Genomic DNA, 19,484 nt, shown 5'->3' with positions numbered 1-19,484 from the left:
GATCTTCTTCCTCATCTTTAAGAATCCAGTTAAAGAATGATGTAAGGAGAGGGATTAGTTCTTTAAAGGCCTGACAGCTGAGGCATCAACAGGAGGCAGGACAGCAGAGGTGAGGCTCAACACTGGCATCTCCTCCTGGAGGGTTTCCACAAGGAGACTCCAGAGATTCAAGGAGGACTGGCCTGGCATGTTCTGTACCAGCTGATGATGGTTTTTATTTTTATTATGGTGGAAGAGAGATGGGTCCCCAGGAAACTGAATAACAGAAAAGTCCTGAACTCAGTATTATGACTCTACAGCTGCACTTTACAACCTGAAAACATCTGATTATCAGTGATTTAATCCACATCTTTTATTCTTTATTCAGGTTGATGAGATGCAGGTTGTCAGAGATCAGCTGTGATTCTCTGGGACCAGCTCTGAAGTCCAACCCCTCCCATCTGAAACATCTGGTCCTGAGTGACAACAACCTGAAGGATTCAGGAGTGAAGCAGCTGTGTGGTTTTCTGGAGAGTCCAGACTGTAGACTGGAGAGTCTGGAGTGAGTTCACTGTCTGTTACTGTTGTAGATCTGATATGTTTGATAAACTCAGTTTTCTTTTATTTATGAGGCAGTAACTAATATTCAGTCTCTGTTTGCTCCAACACTTGGATGAACCATGTGATGGTGTAGAAGCTGAAATATTCAATATTTCATTTTGCTGCTGATGAAAGATGGAGCTGATCAATCAGCTGATTGGTTGTTGGAGTCATTGATCAGGGAGCAGTAGCAAACATCTGCTGCTTCCACTTTCTTTTTTTTTTTTTTGATCAATTTTTTATTGAAGAATGTACATATATATATATTCACGTTATATACAGAGTTTTTACCTTTTTTCCCCACATTAAATACAAACAGGAACAAAAACTGATACATTTTCAGATAGGTAACAATGATAGAAACCCCCCTCCCCATCCCGCATGGCGATTTCCCATGAAATCAATGAAGCTGACCGACGACCAGTGAAGCGACCCAGGATAGTGATATTGAAGTTCCTGAACTACACCGACAAGACTTGGGTACTGAAGGCTGCCAGGAGGACGGGGTCGCTGACTACTGACAATAAGAGGATCATGCTCTTCTTCAACCTTTCCGCTGACCTGCTCAAGCGAAGGAAAATCTTAAACCAGTGGAATAAAGATTTGGCTTCCCTCTCCGTTCCAGAGCTGTGCTATGGGATTATCCACACGCTAAACTCCTGGTTATTTACCAAGGGAAACATCATGTTTTGGAAACTGCAGCAGCAGCGTAAAAATTTGTACAGAGACGACAACCAGAAGTTTACAGGTAACTGAAACACCGACACTACAATTACCTCGGTGGCACTAACACAGCGTTTTTTTTGTTTGTTTGTTTGTTTGTTTTTGGCAGAATAGTTAAGGAGTACAAATAAACAGTGATAATCAACACTATGACTTTACGTCATTACTGCTCTGCCTTTCTAGGTTTATATTTAGCTTCAAGCTATGCAGTGGATCTTAACATTGTGATGCTGTACACATACTCATAACTAAATCAGTTATTGGTTGTCTAAGTTTACAATGTTACTGTTTATCACTGGAGAGCATGGCTCATATGTTGGGCATGCTGTTCCTCTCCATGCTGGTGGCAAGGGTGGACCGACAAAGCTCTATAGTTGGGCCCCGTTATGGGCTTCTAGGGATCCTTTTATTGTGGGATGGGTGGGTGTATTTCAGTTGGGGAAGTGCACCTAGTTATATTTCAAATGTTAATTCACCTTTTGTTGTTGTTGTTATGCATCTCTGTTATTGTACCTTTTTTTTCTCTTTCCTGTTTTGAAGTAGCTTCTGTTAGTAGCCAACTGAAGTATATCCAAGCTACTGCAGCTGCAGCTCAGTAGGTAGAGCGGGTTGTCCAGGGCTAAACAAAATTGTTAAACTAAAGCAATTCATGGATACAGTGATTAAAAGCAAAGGTGGTCTTCCTCCAATTTAACTTCTGAGGAAATTATTAGAGTGAGGAGGAGATGGCCCGGCCAGGTGTTTTCTTTTAGCTCACACTCACAGAGAGTAATTACTCTTATACATAAGTCGTGCCTCTTTTCAACTTATTGACGAATTTGATAGATATGTTATCATCCAATGTGAAATTCTCTTGGTCAGACTGAATCTGGTCCATGTATATAGGACGAACAATGACGACCTCACCTTTTTCAGACATCTTTTCGTATCACTAGCTGCTATGCCTGGTCACATTGTCATTGGTGGGGATTTAAATTGTACATTTGAACCAGAGCTGGATAGATCTAATGGAATAGACTCCTCACACATTCAGGCAAGAAAATACTGACTTGAATGTGTGAAAGATTTCACTTTGATTGACGTGTGGAGAAATTTGTACCCCAACAAACAAACTTCCTCTTGCTATTCCAGTACTTATCAGACTTTTTCCCAAATCGATTATTTTCTAGTTTTAGCTGATTTAATACCCAAAATTACAAGCTCCTGGTATGACCGCATGTTGATCTCAGATAATACCTCAACTTCATTTCTTTTTAAACTGCCTAGCATGTTACACCATTCCCCAAGATGGCGTCTCCAGACTGGCTGACTGAGAGATCCTGAATTTATAGTTTATTGGCACACAAATTGATTTGTATTTTGAAAAGCTTTTCAGCTTGAAAAAGCGATAACACATTTCGAAAACCAGATCTACCAGAACGATAAGTTAGATGAGTTATTTCACTAAAAAAGAAACTGGATAAGTTTTTGGTGTATTTTTTATTTAAATGTCTCCATCATCACCTGATTTTCTCTTTAGTCAACATTTCTCTGAACTTTGAATAGATAGTGAAATAAATGTCTGAGGGTTTTTCTAAACTTTGTAAACTCACATCTTTTATTCTTTATTCAGGTTGAGGAGCTGCAGTTTGTCAGAGGTCAGCTGTGATTCTCTGGTCTCAGCTCTGAAGTCCAACCCCTCCCATCTGAAACATCTGGACCTGAGTGATAACAACCTGAAGGATTCAGGAGTGAAGCAGCTGTGTGGTTTTCTGGAGAGTCCAGACTGTAGACTGGAGACTCTGGAGTGAGTTCACTGTCTGTTACTGTTGTAGATCTGATATGTTTAATCACCAACTGAATCTAATTCATGTTCCTCCATCAATCTGTAAATGTCCTTTAGTTCATCTTTTCTGTTTCCTTGTCTCCAAGCGTTTGTAGCAGAAAGTGTAGAAAACGCCCACTGTTAGTTGTTGGGGTCAATGAATGTTTGTGTTTAGAGCTGAAGAGGTCACATCTGGACCCAAAAAAGTTCCTTCCAAAATTCACATTTTGTTTCAACGGGCCCAAAGTTTTCTTGTTTCAAGCCCAAAAGATTTCTTTGCTTTGTGTTTTTTTCCAAAGTGACTTAAATGTTTAATGCCCGATCCATTGATATTGACCCTGTAATGAGGTCAGCAGCATTTTTTGATCTGTGTTGCATCAATATTGCCCTGAATGTTGTGTGACTTTTGGGGATGTTGTCTGTAGAAGGCTGCATGATAAAGGGAACCAAAAATAACACAAGGCCCAAAAGCCCACTCTACTCTTTTTTAGAAAAACGGGCTCTTTGATCAGGAACATTTCACCCCTCAAAAATTGACGGGATCATCAATCATTTCATCTTTTGTTCTTTTTTTCGGGTTTAAAATTTGGCTGCATTTTTGTCAGAGTTAGCTGGATTCTCGGGGGAACCACCCTCTAAAAGTCCAACCCCCCCCCCTTCTAAAAACATCTGGACCTGGTGAAAAAAAGCGGGAAGGATTCAGGAGGTGAAAGCGTTGGTGGGTTTTTGGAGAGTCCAGACTGTAGGGGGGTGACTCTGAGGTCAGTCGCTCTGATTCAGTTTTCTTTTTTTTATGAGGCAGAAACCCAAATATTCTGTCTCTGTTTGTTTCCAAAAACTTGGTTAAAACCATGTGATGGTTTGAAGCAAAAAAAATTAAATTATTTCATTTTGCTGCTGTTGAAAGATGGAGCTGATCAATCAGCTGATTGGTTTTTGGAAAGTCATTGTTCGGGGAAAGGCGTACCCAAAACATCTGCTTCCTCCACTTTCTAATGACTTTTTTTTTTTCTCTGGTTTTCTTCTTTTTAAAAAAATAAATCTTTTTTGGATTAAAGGGGACGTAAACCTTGTCCTCGGGAAAAACTGGGGACTTTTTTACTACTACTATTTTTGGGGATTTTAGTCGGGTTTTCAAGAGTTTAAGTTTTCAAAGGTTTTTTTTGGTCACTTCTTATATTGTCATAGGGGTTAGAATCAAAAAGCAGTTTCTCTTCCCCTTAAAAAATACTTTTAAAAAATAGACACTAGAAAAAAAAAGAAAAATGAAATTTATAAAACCCAAATTTAAATCTATTTTCAGTGTGATACATCACGGGCCATTTTGTTAGGTACACCTGTTAATGGTTTTTGTTAACAAAAATAGCTAATCAGCCAATCCACGACTGCAAATCAATCCCATTTATTCAGGTAGTTTTTGTTTTAAAAAGGAAAAATTTGCTGAAGTTCAAAAAGGCTTCAGAATGAGGAAGAAAGAGGTTTTAAAGAGACTTTGAACGTGGTCTGTTTGGGTTGGACCCGGGGGACAGGTTTGGTCTGAGTTTTTCCCGAGCAAACTGACCAAATGGGTTTTAAACTAACAACCTTTCTCTGGGGGTTTACAGAGAATGATCCCAAAAAGGGGGAAAACCCTGTTGGATTCACCTGTTTGGAGTTTCCAGGTTTTAAACTTTTTTCATTTTTGAACCTTCAGCTCTGCCCACATGATGAAACTTGGATGATTTTAAAACGGGAAAACTTTTTTAAACTCTCATCTTTTTTTCTTTAATCGGTAATTGAATGCAGTTTGTCAGAAAATCACCCGTGATTCTCGGGCCCTCGCTCTGAAGTCCAACCCCTCCCATTGAAAAAATCTGTCCCTGAGTGATAACAACCCTAAAAGGTTTCGGGGAGTGAAGCAGCTGTGTGGTTTTCTGGAGGTCCAGACTGTAGACTGGGGGACTTGGAGTGAGTTTCCCTGTCTGTTAGGGTTGTAGATCTGATATGTTTAATAAACCAACTGAATCAAATTTCCCTTGTTCCTCCATCAATCTGTAAAGGGTCCTTTAGTTCTTTCTTTTCGGGTTTCCCTTTGTCCCCAAGTGTTTTTTTGCAAAACTTTGTGGAAAAGGGTTCCACGGGTTGGGGGTTTTTTTGGTTAAGTCAATGAATGTTTGTGATTAGAGTTAAAGAGTAAAATCTGGATCCAAAAGACCCTTTCTCAACTCACTTTTTTTTCAATGAAAAGTTTTCTTGATAAGCCCAAAAGATTTTTTTTGCTTTGTTTTTTATTTCAAAAGTAAAGGGGGAGATGATAATGTCTGATCATTGTTTTTGGGTTTCCTGTAATGAGGTCGCGTTCTTTTTTGATCTGTGTTGTCATAAATTAGTTTTTTCAAATTGTTGTGCTAAATTTTGGGGGAGGGAGGGTTCTGGGAAGGCTGCCCATGATGAAGATCCACAATAACACAAGGCCCAAAGTAAACTTACTCTTTTTTTTAGAGAAAAAGCTCATTGATGGGGAAACATTTCGGCCCTAAAACACTCTGACTGTTCATCAATCACTTAATCTTTTTTTCTTTTTTCGGTTGTTGAGCTGCAGTTTGTCAAAAGATCAGCTGTGTTTTTTTGGGACCACTCTTGAAGCCCAAAACCCTCCCATCTGAAAATCTGGCCTAAATTGACAAAACCTGAAGGTTCAGGAGTGAAGCAGCTGTGGGGTTTTTGGAGGCCCAGCTTAGATGGAGACTCGGGGGTGAGTCAGTTTTAATTTCAATCAGTTTTTTTATTTATGGGGCCCAGAAAATTTAATATTCGTCTCTGTTTGCTCCAACCTGGAAGGGGAACCATGTGATGGTCTAGAAGCTAAATTTTCAAGGTTTCTTTTTTGTGTGTAAAAGGGGGAGCTGATAAAATAGCTGTTTGGGTTTTGTTGGGTCATTGATCAGGGAGCAGTAAAAAAACATCTGCTGTTTCCCACTTTCTAATGACTTTTTTCTTTTCTCTGGTTTCTCTTTTTTTAAACTAAATCTCTTTGGATTGAAGACGTCCCCTTGGGCCCTTTGGGAAAACTGTGTTTTCTACAAATACTATATTTGTTTTTAGTCAAAATTTAAAGATTTTTAAAGTTTTAAAAAGGTTTTTTTTTGTCCACTTCTCTGTATTGTCATAGGGGGAAAATTTCAAAAAGCTTTTTCCTCCCCCAAAAGGGCCAAAAAAAAGAAAAAAGAAAAAAATTTTGAAAATGAACTATCTTAAAAAAAGAAATATTAAAAAATATTCGGGGGGGGGGGGGGGGGGGGAAAGGGGGGGGGGGGGGGGGGGGGGGGGGGGGGGGGGGGGGGGGGGCGGGCTTGTTGAACTATGCCGGGACGAAATTTAAAAATTGGTCCAGTCAGGTTTAAAAATTTAATTAAATGTAAAAAAATCAATGATAAAATTTGAAGCGTCATGTTTAGTCCTCATTTAAATTTGTTTTCCATCATCACCGGGAACTTTGGTAGAAAGTAAAAAATAAATGTCTGGGGTTTTTAGTTGGGGCTTGTGGGGAGATGGGCCACATCTTCATTGAAGCAGCGCAGAATTTTGGGTCTTTAAAAATTTTAATGAGAGTTCTTCTTCTCTTTTCAAATTTGGGGGGTTTTGGAAGTGCTTCCTGTTGGTTTTCATGTTTGGAGTTTCCGGGTTTTTAAAAATTGTTCTTTTCTAAACCTTCGGGCTCTGAAACAATGATGAAACTTGGATGATTTCAACGGGGAACTTTGAAAAATTTTTTTTCTTTTATTCTTTATTCGGGTTTGAGGGCTGCAGTGTGTCAGAGTCAGCGGTGATTCTTGGTCTCAGCTCTTGAAGTCCAATCCCCCCCATCTAAATCATTGAACCTGAGAAACAAAACCTGAAGGATTCAGTTGTGAAGCAGCTTTTTGTTCTTGGGGGGAGGGGTCCAGATTTATAAACTGAAGTATCTGAGGGGGTTTTAAGAGGGGTTCCAGCCCGTCCATGCTGCTTTCCCCAGTATTCGTCCTAAACTCAGTTATTTATCAAATTTCCAGTTTTTCCCTTGAAAACCTGCGGCCTTTCAGTGAGCTGTGGGGGAAGAATGGAGACAGGCTTCGGGGATTGGAAAAAAGGGACAGAGAGAGAGAAAAAAGTCAGCCAATCAAAAGACCCAGAAGTTGTTTGATAATGTTTTTTGAGTTGATGTGAAGACGACTATTGTTGTTGTGTTGATGGGGTCCAGGAAATAAAGCTGGTTTCCAGCTGACCCCTTTAAAAAATTGTTTAGAGCAGTGGGGGGTCTTCATCCATTGATCAAAAAAGGGTTCACAGCTCTGAGATCAGTCTGACTGAAGCCTGCAAAATCACAGAAGCAGCGGTTCCCAATTTTTTTAACCCCATGAGTTTTTTTGTCACCCTGTTTTTTTTGTTTCCTTTGGAGCGCTTTAAATCCATCACTAAAGGTTGGTGCAGTAATAAAAGCGTTAAGGACTCCAGCAGTTTCTTAGTGAAATCTGCGGGGAAAAACAGACTTGTTTGCTAAAAGTCTCTGCAGGTCTTTTGTGTGTTCACTCCAAAATTTAAACATGAAGTAAAAGGGGAAAACTGGTGAGTTTCCCCCGCTGCTCCACTGTGCTCTGAACAGGACTAAAGTCCTCTGCTCTTTCTCTGGTGTGATGTTGAAGGGGAAACCCCTCCTTCACCTCCCCCTTTCTTTCTCCTCCTCTCTACAGGTGGGGGGTCATGAAAAAACGGAGGAGGAGCTGTGTTGATGATAAAGAGGGTGAAGGGACTTGATTTGGACCATGTTACTGGGGGGGGGGAGAGGAGAAGCTTCATCCAAAAGGGTTTCTCCTTTTTAAGCCCACAACAGAGTGCATTCAATTTTCCCACGGGAGCCCCAAAAAAATTTCAAGTCCCCCCCTCATCAATGTTTCAGACCAAATCAAATATTTTTTTCCCCCTTTTTGGGGGTTAATTTCCCCCTCCTTAAAATTCCACAAGTTTATTGGATCAGAAAATTTTTTCAGATTTACCCATCAAATCACATGTGTAACCCCCTTTTAGTTACACCACAGAGGAACCCCCCAAATTTTTCCGGGTTTAACTTTGTTGAGAAATACGTCTGAATGATTTTTTGGGTTTTGTTGTATTTCCTTGTTTTCACCAGCGGGGGGGTGGGGCAACAAAACTGTCCCATAAAATCTAAGCTATGTTTTATTTTTACTAGATGGGGGCCTTGGAGCAATTAATTTTTCAAGGGCCACATGAAAAATCTGAACTGTGTGCGGGGCCCCAAACCCAAAAACGTTTAAACTTGAACGAAAATTTTGCTCTTTAAAATGTTCTCCCTTTTGGTAAAAACTGAAAAAATTTTTTTAAGTTGATAAGTTTTTTCTGGTTTTGGGAAACATAAGAATATTCTGTAAATATTAAATTTATGGGGGTTTTGCTGTCGGTGGGGTGAAAAATTGTGTCCTGAAGTTTTTGGGGGAGTTTCTTTTCTCCTTGTACCGGGTGTGTTAGCTGCGGGGGTTGCATCACTGTTTACAGCTCGGGGTCACTAAAGCTCCCCTCCTTTTACCTCACCAAAAGGGACTCATGATCCCAAAAGGGAAAGCCTTGGGGGATCTGGGGGATTGGGGGTTTAAAAAATTGAAAAAAAAAACATGTGTTTTTGCTGCCTTTTAAAAAGTTGTGTTAACACTTTATTTGGCACGGGTTGAAATACTGGTAAAATCTAAATCTCACCCCAAAGAGTGTTAATGTAGGCAAAAGCGGACTCTTTGATTTTCATGGGAGAAAAACCGGTTTAAAATGAATTTCCCCATATATAAAATTTTTTAAACTTCATTGTTGATGTGCAGCCCCCTTTCTCTCTGGTACCACAAAAAGTTTGGTAAAGTTGTTACTGTCTGATGTCCAGGGATCTGGGGATCCATGTATCAAGTTCCCGTGCGCCCAGAAACGTGACTTTACCCCCCACATCAACGTAAACTTTTCGGGATGCTTTCAAAGGTGAAAAACTTCAGGCTGGCGAAAAATAATGTGAATCAATTGGGTTTCTCGGGAGGTTGTGCCATCAGGCCCACTTTAAAATTGCGCAATTAAAAACACACGTGTTTGAAAAACCTTTGGGGTGGATATAAAAACTTGCGCAAAGTGATGAAAAAAATGGTATTAACAAGGGCCCAGCCTTGGCTTTGTTAGACCTCGCAAATGGGGGCATTAGGCGCGAGAGAGTGTTTAGAGAACACGGAGATCTACTCGAAAAGGGACGACAAGTGGCTAATGATTTGGTTTTCGTTTCCCGAGGCAGTTTTTTAATGGAGCTTTGGGAAAGAGCTGAAACCCGGGCCCCTAGAGCGAAAACACAGCGCAGGGGTCGGGGGTTTGTCCTGCCCACACGGGTTTGCTGACCACTCTGGGTTCCTGGAACAGGTGTTTTCCAGCTTTAAAACTGGACGCCCCGGTAAAGGATTTTGAGTCGGTAACCCCTGACCCCGAGCCGAGCCAGCTGTGTGGGACGGGATCATCAAAAATCACCCGGGTTTAAATCACACCCCCAACATTTTTTTGTTTGCTGAACGGGCCAACTTTTAAAGCACATTTTTCACCAAGAGCCGGTTTCCTGATGTAATGGGGAGCTACTGCTGCACACCCTTTTGCTATCAAAGCCCCAGGGCCCAAGAGGAATTTGTTTCTGTCAACAGGAAACTTTTTTCATCCCATAAATGTTTAAAAAATTATGTGATGCACGAGGGCAGTCAGTAACATCGTAGAAAGGTGGCCTGGTTTCATTCGGGACCAGCGCAGGGTTGGGGAAAAGGTTGGAAAGGTGATACAGTTGGCGTGATGGGGGGGCTCCTCTGTAAAATTAAATAAAATTTATCTATTTCTAAAGTTTTTTTGCCCTAATTTGTTCTTTTTCCCACTAAAGCCCCTAGAATTAGAAAAAAAGGTTAGTGGGGGTTTTAATTAAAAATCTGAAAGCACATCTGCATTTTGTCTTTTTGTTTCCCGGGCCCAGTCTGGGGTGGGGACCGCCCCAGTCGGGGGAGCAGTGGCGGAAAAAATCACGGGGCACGTGGTGTTTGATGGAGGCGCCCCCAAAAACTCTTTTGAACTGCCAGAAATAAAAATAAAGAAACTTTGGGAACATGAGTCAACATTTTTTAATATTCGGGAAAGCTTCACGCACGAGCTCTGTGTATTGTAAAACAGCCTGTTGTAGGGCCCAAGTATAATGAAAATTTATTTCTGGGGGTTTTAAAACACTTTTCCCCCCTTGGGGATGATCTGTTTTTCACTAATTGCTCCCTTTAACTCCGGCGGGCTGTGTCACCCATTTTTGAGGGCCCAAATTCTGGTGGGAGGGGGCCTTTTTCCCAATTCCCCTCCGCCCCCCCGCCCGCGGGCGTTTCAGGGTTTGCAGTGTTCCAAAAATCCTCCGCTTCACTTCCCCTTTATGTCAGACCATTTTTTTTTTCCATGTGCCCCGCTGCCCCAAGGCATTAACAGGGGCCCACACACAGGGCCCCCAAATATTTTTTCTTTATTTTTTTTGTTTATGCCTGACAAAAGGTTTCCAAATAGGTATCACTGCGTGGGGGGCAGACCCAAAAAAGAAAAAACCAATAAGCATTAAAGGGGTTTAAATAGAAAAATGGGGCAACAAAAACCCGGGGAAACCAAAAACCTTAAGAAAATAAAACAGGACCTAAATAAAAATTTCCTCAGCATCAGCGGGATGCACCCTGACACCCACAAAAAAAACATGAAAAAAGGTGGAAAAGGGACCCGGCCTAAAAAATTCCCATTTTCCCAAACTGATCAAGTCAATTGAAGTTTTGAGAAAATGAAAAAATCCCCCTTCCATGTTGCTCCATGACCAGGGTCAGTTTGTGTGTACCCTCACCTGTTTATCACTGTATCTTTTTGGTTTACTATTTTTTATTTCTCTTTTTTTCTTATGTGTTTTGTTGGGTTGTTATATTTTTTACATTTGGTTTTTGTCAAGGTTGTGAATTAGCTTCTTGCTATGTTTGGTCATGTTTTAACTTTTTTTTGTTCTTTAAAATGTGCATTGACCCTTTAAAAAAAATTAAAAAAAACTAAAAACTTTCCCTCACATATTAAAAAAAAGCTGTAAGGGAATGCCGTTATTTTTGGGAAAGGTCTTTTAAAAATAAAGACTGGGTTGAACATTTTGGGAACTTATTGGTGATGAGGGTTTCTCTAGTCCAGTGACTCTGGCTTCAGCTTCCTTTTTCTGGCTCAATAAGACGTGTGTTGAATATTGTGACTTTAACCTGGCGGTGGTAGTGATGAGGCCCCAAGGTCTAGAGGTTTTTCAGGTTCATAAAAGTAAAGGGTTTCCAGTCAAAGCAGAGGGGGAAAAAGCAAACCCGGGCCCCTGGGGTGAGAAGCTGCTCCTAAAACCGACCCGCCGTGGCTTCAGAAATATGCGGGTTTCCCCAATTTAAATTTTTAATTTTTGGTTGAGGAGGGCCCATTCTGGGCGGGTATCAGTCAGGATAACAGAGATGGACGAGCCCGATTCATGTTTTCATCTCAGGGGAATCACTTTGGAACTTCTCCCTCCTTCGGGGAGACCCAAAAAAAACCCCCATTTTTTATTCAAGCTGGGGGCTCTGTTATCAAAAGCCGCTCCCTTGCTCAGGGGAAAATTTGGGCCGTAAAAAAACCCCTCTGCGCATAATGGGGGAAAATTTAATGCTTTTTTCAAATTTTGGGTTTTTTTCACTGGTTCTCAGTGGTTTTTCATGTCTGTAGTTGGCCCAGTCACCCATTTTTGGGGTTAAAACCTCTACTACTAGAAACAACACCATTTAAAAAACCTCGTCAGTAGAAAAAAAAACACCCAAATGTTTTGCTGGACAGAGAAAATTTGTGGTTTAAATAAGTTTTTTTTAAAAGGGGCCCGGATGTTAATTTTGTAACATAAACAACTTTACCTGTAATGATTTATAATGAAACATATTTCTTTTTCAAAATTTTTGCCAACAGATGAGACATTAAAAAAAACTCTCCAGGACACAAACTTTGGGACATATTTGGGGTTTGTCTTTACAGGTGGTGCCGTAAAAAATTTATAATTCAAAAGAAGAACGTGGGGAAAAGGTTAAAGCGACAACACCCCCCAAAAATTCCTAAAACCCTGGGGATGATCAGTCCACTGGGGATAAAAGTCCGTTGACTCAGAGCTTTTTGTGCAGGACACAGTGTTTTTTTTCAAATATCAGCAGCTTTTTAAAGGGGGGGGGGTTTTTGGACGGGTCCAATTTCGGTTATTATCAAACTGTCCCTTTATCTGCAATGTACGGGGATAAAGTCGGGCACGAAAAGAACCCAACACGAGTTCCTCGTAATTTCCCTTGGGCACAACACAACCTACACTAACAGTAAGCGTTAGTCCGACGTCAGGTTTTCCCTTACGTTCACCGTCATTAGTCATCACGTACCCAAATTTCCCCCCGCTGGCTACTTTAAAGCCTTTAAAAAGAACAAAAGTTATTTAAAAACAAGTAAAGGGGGGAAAAAAACAGAAAAACCCCCCTCCAGGGGTGGAGGTCTGGGATTTTCGATGGGGAAAGCCTTATATGTCAAACCAGTTGGAGTCAAAGGTGCAAAAATTTTAAAAGTTCTGTGAAAGGTACGTGTCTATAAAATTTCTATATGAAAAACTGACTAAAACCTGCTAAGAAAAAAACCCAAAATTATTAGGACATTTTTAAAACTTAAAAAAAAAAAGAAGAAGAGTAACTTAAAAAGTTACTTTCCCTGAAAAACTGGGTTATTTTTAAAGTGATAACTCGGGTTAAATTTTTTTGGAGGAATTTAATTAGTAACTTTAACTAATTATTTTTAAAAGAAACCCTTGCCCAAAATGGAAAATACATGAGCCATTCCCCCAAAAATGGGGCCCTTTTCCCGCCCCTAAAAAAATTATTTGTAAAAAATGCACATAAAATTTTCCCTTTAAAAATACTTTTCCCTTTTTTACACAGTTTGCCTGCCCCTTGATCTGATTTAAAATTTTTAAGATATTTTAATTGAAAGGATTAATAAAAATTTACCAAAAAACACAAAAAAAATAGCATGTATTACCTGTACCCCTGATTTTTATTTTTAAAATATAAAATTTATTATGATTAAAAACCCTTTCAAAAAACGTTTTTTTTTTTCCTGTTGAATGCTCCTATCCTATCCATTTTTTTTAAATATATGTTTTCATAAAAAATTTCCCAAAATCTTATTTAAATTTTTACACATTTTTGTTGTGCCCCTGGGTTTTGACTCATTTCCCCCATCTGACAAACTTGGGAAACTTGTCAAAAAAAAAATCACAGGTCAGCAGGAATTTACATCGGTTGGGGACTTCTGAAGGCCAGGGGAAAGCCCCAAAAGTTAGTTCTTCATTTACTTTTCTATTTTTTTGGTTGATTTTTTTAAAAAACTTAAAGGGTTTTAAGTTCAATGTAACATACTGCCCTGTTCCCTTTAAATTATTTTTAGAGGGATATTTGTTTTTTTTAAAAAAATCAGTTTTTTGGGTTTAAAATATTAGAATGGTGGTCATGGGGTGTGGTCATGTTTTAGCAATGACGCCTTGGGGCTTAAATCCTTTGTATTAGTTTTTGAAGCAAAAAACCCTCAGCCCTTTTACTTACAAAGATTTAACGGGGAACTGAGAAAAGGGGCCCTATTTTAAATTTTGGTTTTATTAGTGTTATTTTTTTTTAATTATCATACTTTTTTTTCCCCCCCAATTGTTTTCATTTTTTTAAATTTGAAATTTTCTTTAATTTGTTGAAAAAATAAGTATAATCCCGTGCTTCAATGCAAAGCCCTTTTCACGTTACGTCATCAAAAAAGACGACCCCAAACCAGAGAAGTTAAATGGGCCCAAAATCCTGAAGTCGTTGGGAAAATGGGGTGTGGTGAAGTACGAGGATGAACCCTAACCCGGGGGGGGTTTACAAATATATGTTTTAAACACATGTTGAGGTTAGCTGCATTTCACAAAATGCGTAAAGATTTTTGTGGCCAGCAAAAGGAAAAATGTGCTTTGGTTTTCCCCCTGTGAGGCTTTTTGTGACTCACCCCCAAAGCGTCACAAAGTCGTATATGGAAATTAAAATTAGTTAGGCCTCCTTAAATGACCCAAAAAAGGGGTTTTTTTACACAATTTTCAACACACACCCCTTGCTCATCACTTGCACACACACCCCACACAAAACCCCACACACAACACACACACACACACCCCACACATTCCCGTTTCTTTAAATTTGATAATTAAAATTTTTTTCCCTTTTTGTGTTTTCATAAATTTAAATTTAGGGTTTTTTTAATAAGTTGGGAAAAAGGAAATTGATAAAATTGAAGTTTTTTAAATTTAAAAGGGAAAAATTACTTTTCATCTTTTAGAAAAAAGCCCAACTTGAGTGGGATACACAGTGATTTTTTTTCCCTCACAAATACTAAAATTTTTTTAACATATTACCAATCACTCCCACCCCCCCTTTTTCCAGGGCCCCCGAATTCTTTGTTTGGGGCCCCCGGCCCGCAGGGTATTTTTTCCTTTCCCCCCCCCCGGGTTTTAGTTTAGTTAAAAATTTTTACCAAGGAAACGTGTCGCAGGTGTTTTTCTCTCCGGGGTTTAACCCCCGTCGAAAGGGAATGAAGCAGTTTTGAATGTTTTCTTGGTTTTAACCCCCCCGCTGTCAGCAAACTCAGCTCCAAAAAGAAGCAGCAGGGAAAACTGCTGAAAATGACGTTAAATGAGTCAGGCGAAAGGTTAGAGTCTGGGGTGGGGGCTAGGGGTGAAATGATCCCCCATTTTTTAGAGATCACCTGTGATCACCTGTCGGTTTTAGGCCCTTGGGTTCTTTTGAAATGTTTTTTGGGGGATTTTCTTTTCTTTTGAAACTGTCTTAGAAGTAATTTTAAATACTTTTTTCTCCAAATACTGTCAGATCAGCTTCTTTTTACAGGTTTAGGGACATGGGGTAGGTGATCCAGGTGAGGCAGTTAAACTCACCTTGGGCATAAAGTAAAGTAATGATGATGAAAAAAATTCTGTATTTGTCCATTGGTCTGTGTTAAATTAAAAGTGATTTCTGTTTTTATTTCCCGTCATTTAAATCTTTTTTATATCAGAATCTCTGGGCTTTACGTATTTTCCCGAGTAAATCCAAGCAGCAGGACCCGAGCTTCACCTGGAACTGTGCCAATGTCTTCTAAGTCACCTTTACGGGGCCCCGGTCCGTTTTTGGGATGTTTTCTCTGGACATGTGGAAAATTAGAAAATAACTTTTTTTTACTCCAAATACTGTCAGATCAGCTTCTTTTTTACCCGTTCAGGGACATGGGTTTAAATTTTCGTCTTTGTGCCCGTCACCCTTTTAAACCCCTTCCCCTAATGACGACATTAAGGTCCATTAAAGAAGAGAAAATAGAAACTTTAACCCTTCTAGCTCAATGAAACAGATTAGAAAAAAGTTTCCAGTTTTGGAAAAAGATTCATAAATGAAAAATTTCTGCTTTTTTTAAATGACAATTTTTTTAAAGGGAAAATTTTCTTTGTGGGCATTGTTAAAAGTTAGTTTTAACTGAATTTAAAGGGCATTTTTCTTATTTTAAATTTCCCAAATTGGGTAGAGCAGAATAAAAATTTAAACAGAAAATTTTTCGATAGAGTCCAGGTTCACTTGTTTTTTAACCAGCAACAAGTTCCTCATAATGATTATTAATAATGATACAAGCCAAAATTTTACTGGGTTCCTGTAAAATGTGTCTTATTTTGAAAAAACTGGGGGTCCTCCCTCCTTCCTGTCCTTTCCCCCATCACAGGTGCAGCCCTGACTGGTTCCCGGGAAAAATATTTTCACCTGAGGGCTCTAGTGTCCAGGTGTGGATTTGGGGACTCTTTTTCTTCTTCAGCTCTTTGTAAAAAAAAAGCTGGTTTTGGTTTGTCTTTTGGGTTAGGGTTCCAAATTTAAATGGGTTTTTGTCTGTCATGTTTGGAGAAGGGTGGTTTACTACAGAGTTTGGATAAAAGCAGCTTTAAGTGACAAAAATCAGAGCCAATCAGTGGAGGATCAGCTGTTTTTTTTACAGCACAAAGATTCCCTTTAAAGTTCGATGAATGGTTTTTTTTGTTTCCTCTGCACATGGAAAGGGAGAAAAATTTATGTGGATTCAGCAAATGGGGCCCCGAGGGAGGAAAAAAGAGGAGGGTGGGGCAGGGAAAACTGCAGGATGGGTTGACTGGTTTTTTGTTTATTCATCTGATCCCCGCTGTGTTTCCCTCAAGGGGTGACGGGCCCCTTGATCCCTCATTGATTTTAAAGGACTTTTAAAACCCCTGCTCCTGAGAGGTAAAATGTTTCCCCCATGTTTCTTGTTAAAAAATTTTTAAACTGTTATTCGCCAGTCCCCAATCAACCCCTATGATTTTTTACCAAATCCAGTGGGGGGATCTCCAGAAAAAAGAGAGCCTGCTTTTTTGTATTTCTTGACCCCGGCTAATGTGTTTGGTTTTCAGTTTTTCACAGTTTGCTATGGGGAAACATTTTGATTATTTTTTTTTGAGTTTTCCGGCAGTTTCAAAGGCCTAGTCAAAAATTTTTTGCGAAATACCCCGCTTTTGCTTTACTCAGCCGGGGTATATACAACATGAAAAGCCCGCTTTGGGGGTAGGGGATCATGGCAGGGTGTACAATCTCCCCCTAGCCTTTTTCAAGGCAGTGGGGGGTGATTATTAGGGCCTTGAAATGGGTGGTAGGTGGAGAAAAGCTGCATGGAGGGCTTCGTCTCTCCCCCGTTAGGGGCCCACATGGAAAAACATGATGACTGTGACAAACTAATGCCCATGTTCTAGCCCGACTGCTGGTTTAAAATAAACAGCAAATTGCCGTGGGTGGGTGAAGGTGAAGCGAGGGAAGTCTAGGAGTTTCTCAGTTGTTAAAGGAAAAAGGGGTTTGGTAAAAGAAATTTGTTATAATGCGGAGGGGGTTTCCCACAGTGACAGAGAAGCCAGTGAAAAGTCTGGGGGAAAGGGTGGTTCGCGCAAGTCTCAGCGATGTGAAAAGTTTTTAGGGACTGAGACGAAAAAATGATTCAAGGAATTTTTTTAAGCATAAAAACGGTCAGGGTCCCCGGAAAGTTTAGATTATGGTGCATGCAATTTGGGTTATTGCCCCGACAATGTGGCCACTGGGGGGTGTATGAGGTCCCTTTACAAAAGGGTTTAGAACTTGAAAGGATGATTTTAAATTTATCAATTTGGGATGGTTGGTGTCCCCGCTGTTAAAACGGTGCGCCCTTTTATGGGGAAAAGGGCCCCTGGAGCTTCCCCGTAACTAGTTAAAAAGAGGGTTTTAAATGTTTCTAAGGCTTTGACTGGGGGATGACTCTTAATCAGCAAAAGTTTCCCGTATCAGGCAGACAAACCCCACGGTCAAAAAGGGGGGGGAAAATGGAAACCCAAAAGAACAGTTCGGAGGCACAGGCTGCCCCCCCAGGGGTCAGGGAAAATCTGAGGCATTTTGCCCGCAAGGGGGGTGGGGGGCCCGGGACTTTTGTGCAGGGAACCTCTGTGGAGCAATGCATCAGTAACAGAAAAAGGCGGATGGTAAATGGAGAAATTTTATAGGGAAGAGGGAAGCAAAGAGATGCACGAAGGCAGTGTCACAGGCTAAGGGAAGGACAGTGGGTTTAACTGGGAGAGTGTAGAGAAAAGGAAGGTGTGTGGAGAGAGATGTGGGGCATGGAGGCTTTGTGGATTAGATTTATTAAAAGGGGCAGTTTTTGATGTGCTGCTCTTCCAGAACCTAAACCAGTGGTTAAAGGGGAAAAGGGTGTGGGCCCCCAAATTTTTCTTGTGTATGTACACTTAGCCACAAATTTTGGGCAGGTTGTAGGGGTTTGTCTCTCCCAAGGGAGGTATTTCTGGCGGGCCCAACCAGGTTTGAAATTTCCTTTTTAGCTGCAATTGGGGGAAAAGCAAGAGGGACAGATATGCCGGAGTTGGGCTTTAGGGGCAGGGCAGCGAGGGTGGAGGGCCTGTGTGCGCCCCCGTTTGGGGGTCGGGGTGCCGGGGGTTTTTTGGTGAAATCTGCCATTGCTCTTCTGTGTGAAATTGGGCCCTTTTTTGGGGAAAAAAAAAAAGGGTTGCCGCAAAGATATGTCCCCGTCGACAGGCGAGTGGTTTAGTGGTTGGTGGGTACGGAGGAAAAAACGCTAGCTGGGGGGCATGCTAAAGGTAAGGCTAGCTATTTTACTGTCAAAGGGTTTTTTTTTTTTTTTTTTTTTTTTTTTTTTTTTTTTTGCAGTTTTAGTTAGTTTTAAATTTGTTGCGGGAAGGCACTGGGGGGTCGCGGTTTGGGTGAATTTTAAGGGGGGGGGACTCGGGCCCCTGGAACTCCCCCGTTAAAGGGCCCCTTGGGTGTCGTGGGGGCCCAACTTAATGAACATCCAGGGGAAGGGAAAGGGGCCCCCTTTAAAAACCCCCAAAGATGTGCGGCACTCTGACATGTTGCTAAATTTTGGCTGTTTGCTGGTGTTTTTTTTGTTTTGTAACTTCTGATCTTGGCAGAGGGGTAAGGAAAGTTGTTTGAAGCCCTAGTTGATGTTCCATCATTTTTAATACTGTGCTGGCTAGGGGTAATAAAACTGGGGGTTTTCTAGTGTTTTTTAATTTTTTTGGCTAGGTAATTGGGATCCGCTTCTGATATAGGCAGTGGGATCAGGTGTTGGTCCCCGGGGTGGTCACATTCCCATTTATTTTCTATTAAATACGCTGGTATCTAGGCTAATTAGCTTGGGTTTTATTTCTGCGGTAGGTTAGTTAGTAGCTGACCACCCGGTTTTAGGCTTGGGTTTGGGTTTTCAAGTTGGACCTGGCTTCCTTAAAAAGGGTTTTTCCTTAGGGGTCTTTGGGACAAGGGATTTTTAATTTTTCCGGCCTGTGTATTTAAATTGAATTTTTTGATCCAAAAGATGTTTTAAATTAAAACCCGTTTAAATTTTTCTTCGTATCATTAATTTTCATGTAAAGGGGTTTTCATCTGGAAGTTTTCCAGTCTAAAACCCGATTGAATGATTTTTTCTTCTCTTTAAAAGGATCGTCCAGAACCCCCGCTGTGGTTTTCCCCCAAAAATGATTGGTCCAATAAACGCCCCATTGATTTTTTTAAAAGGGCCCTCAACCCTCTGCTCTGAGAGGTAAAACCCGTGTCCAGCTTAAACCATGGGGGTCAGAGGAGACTGCTCCTTTTACAGTTTCCACTTTAAGCTGTGGAGGTTGATTTGAGAGCAGGCTTTGGTCATAGGACATGGTTTTTTATGGTAACTGAAAAATAGAACATGTGTT

Source organism: Mugil cephalus, chromosome 24 (genome assembly GCF_022458985.1).
Source record: "Mugil cephalus isolate CIBA_MC_2020 chromosome 24, CIBA_Mcephalus_1.1, whole genome shotgun sequence".
NCBI lineage: Eukaryota > Metazoa > Chordata > Actinopteri > Mugiliformes > Mugilidae > Mugil > Mugil cephalus.
The sequence above is the reverse complement of the archived record's forward strand: the minus strand, read 5'-3'. Positions refer to the sequence as shown.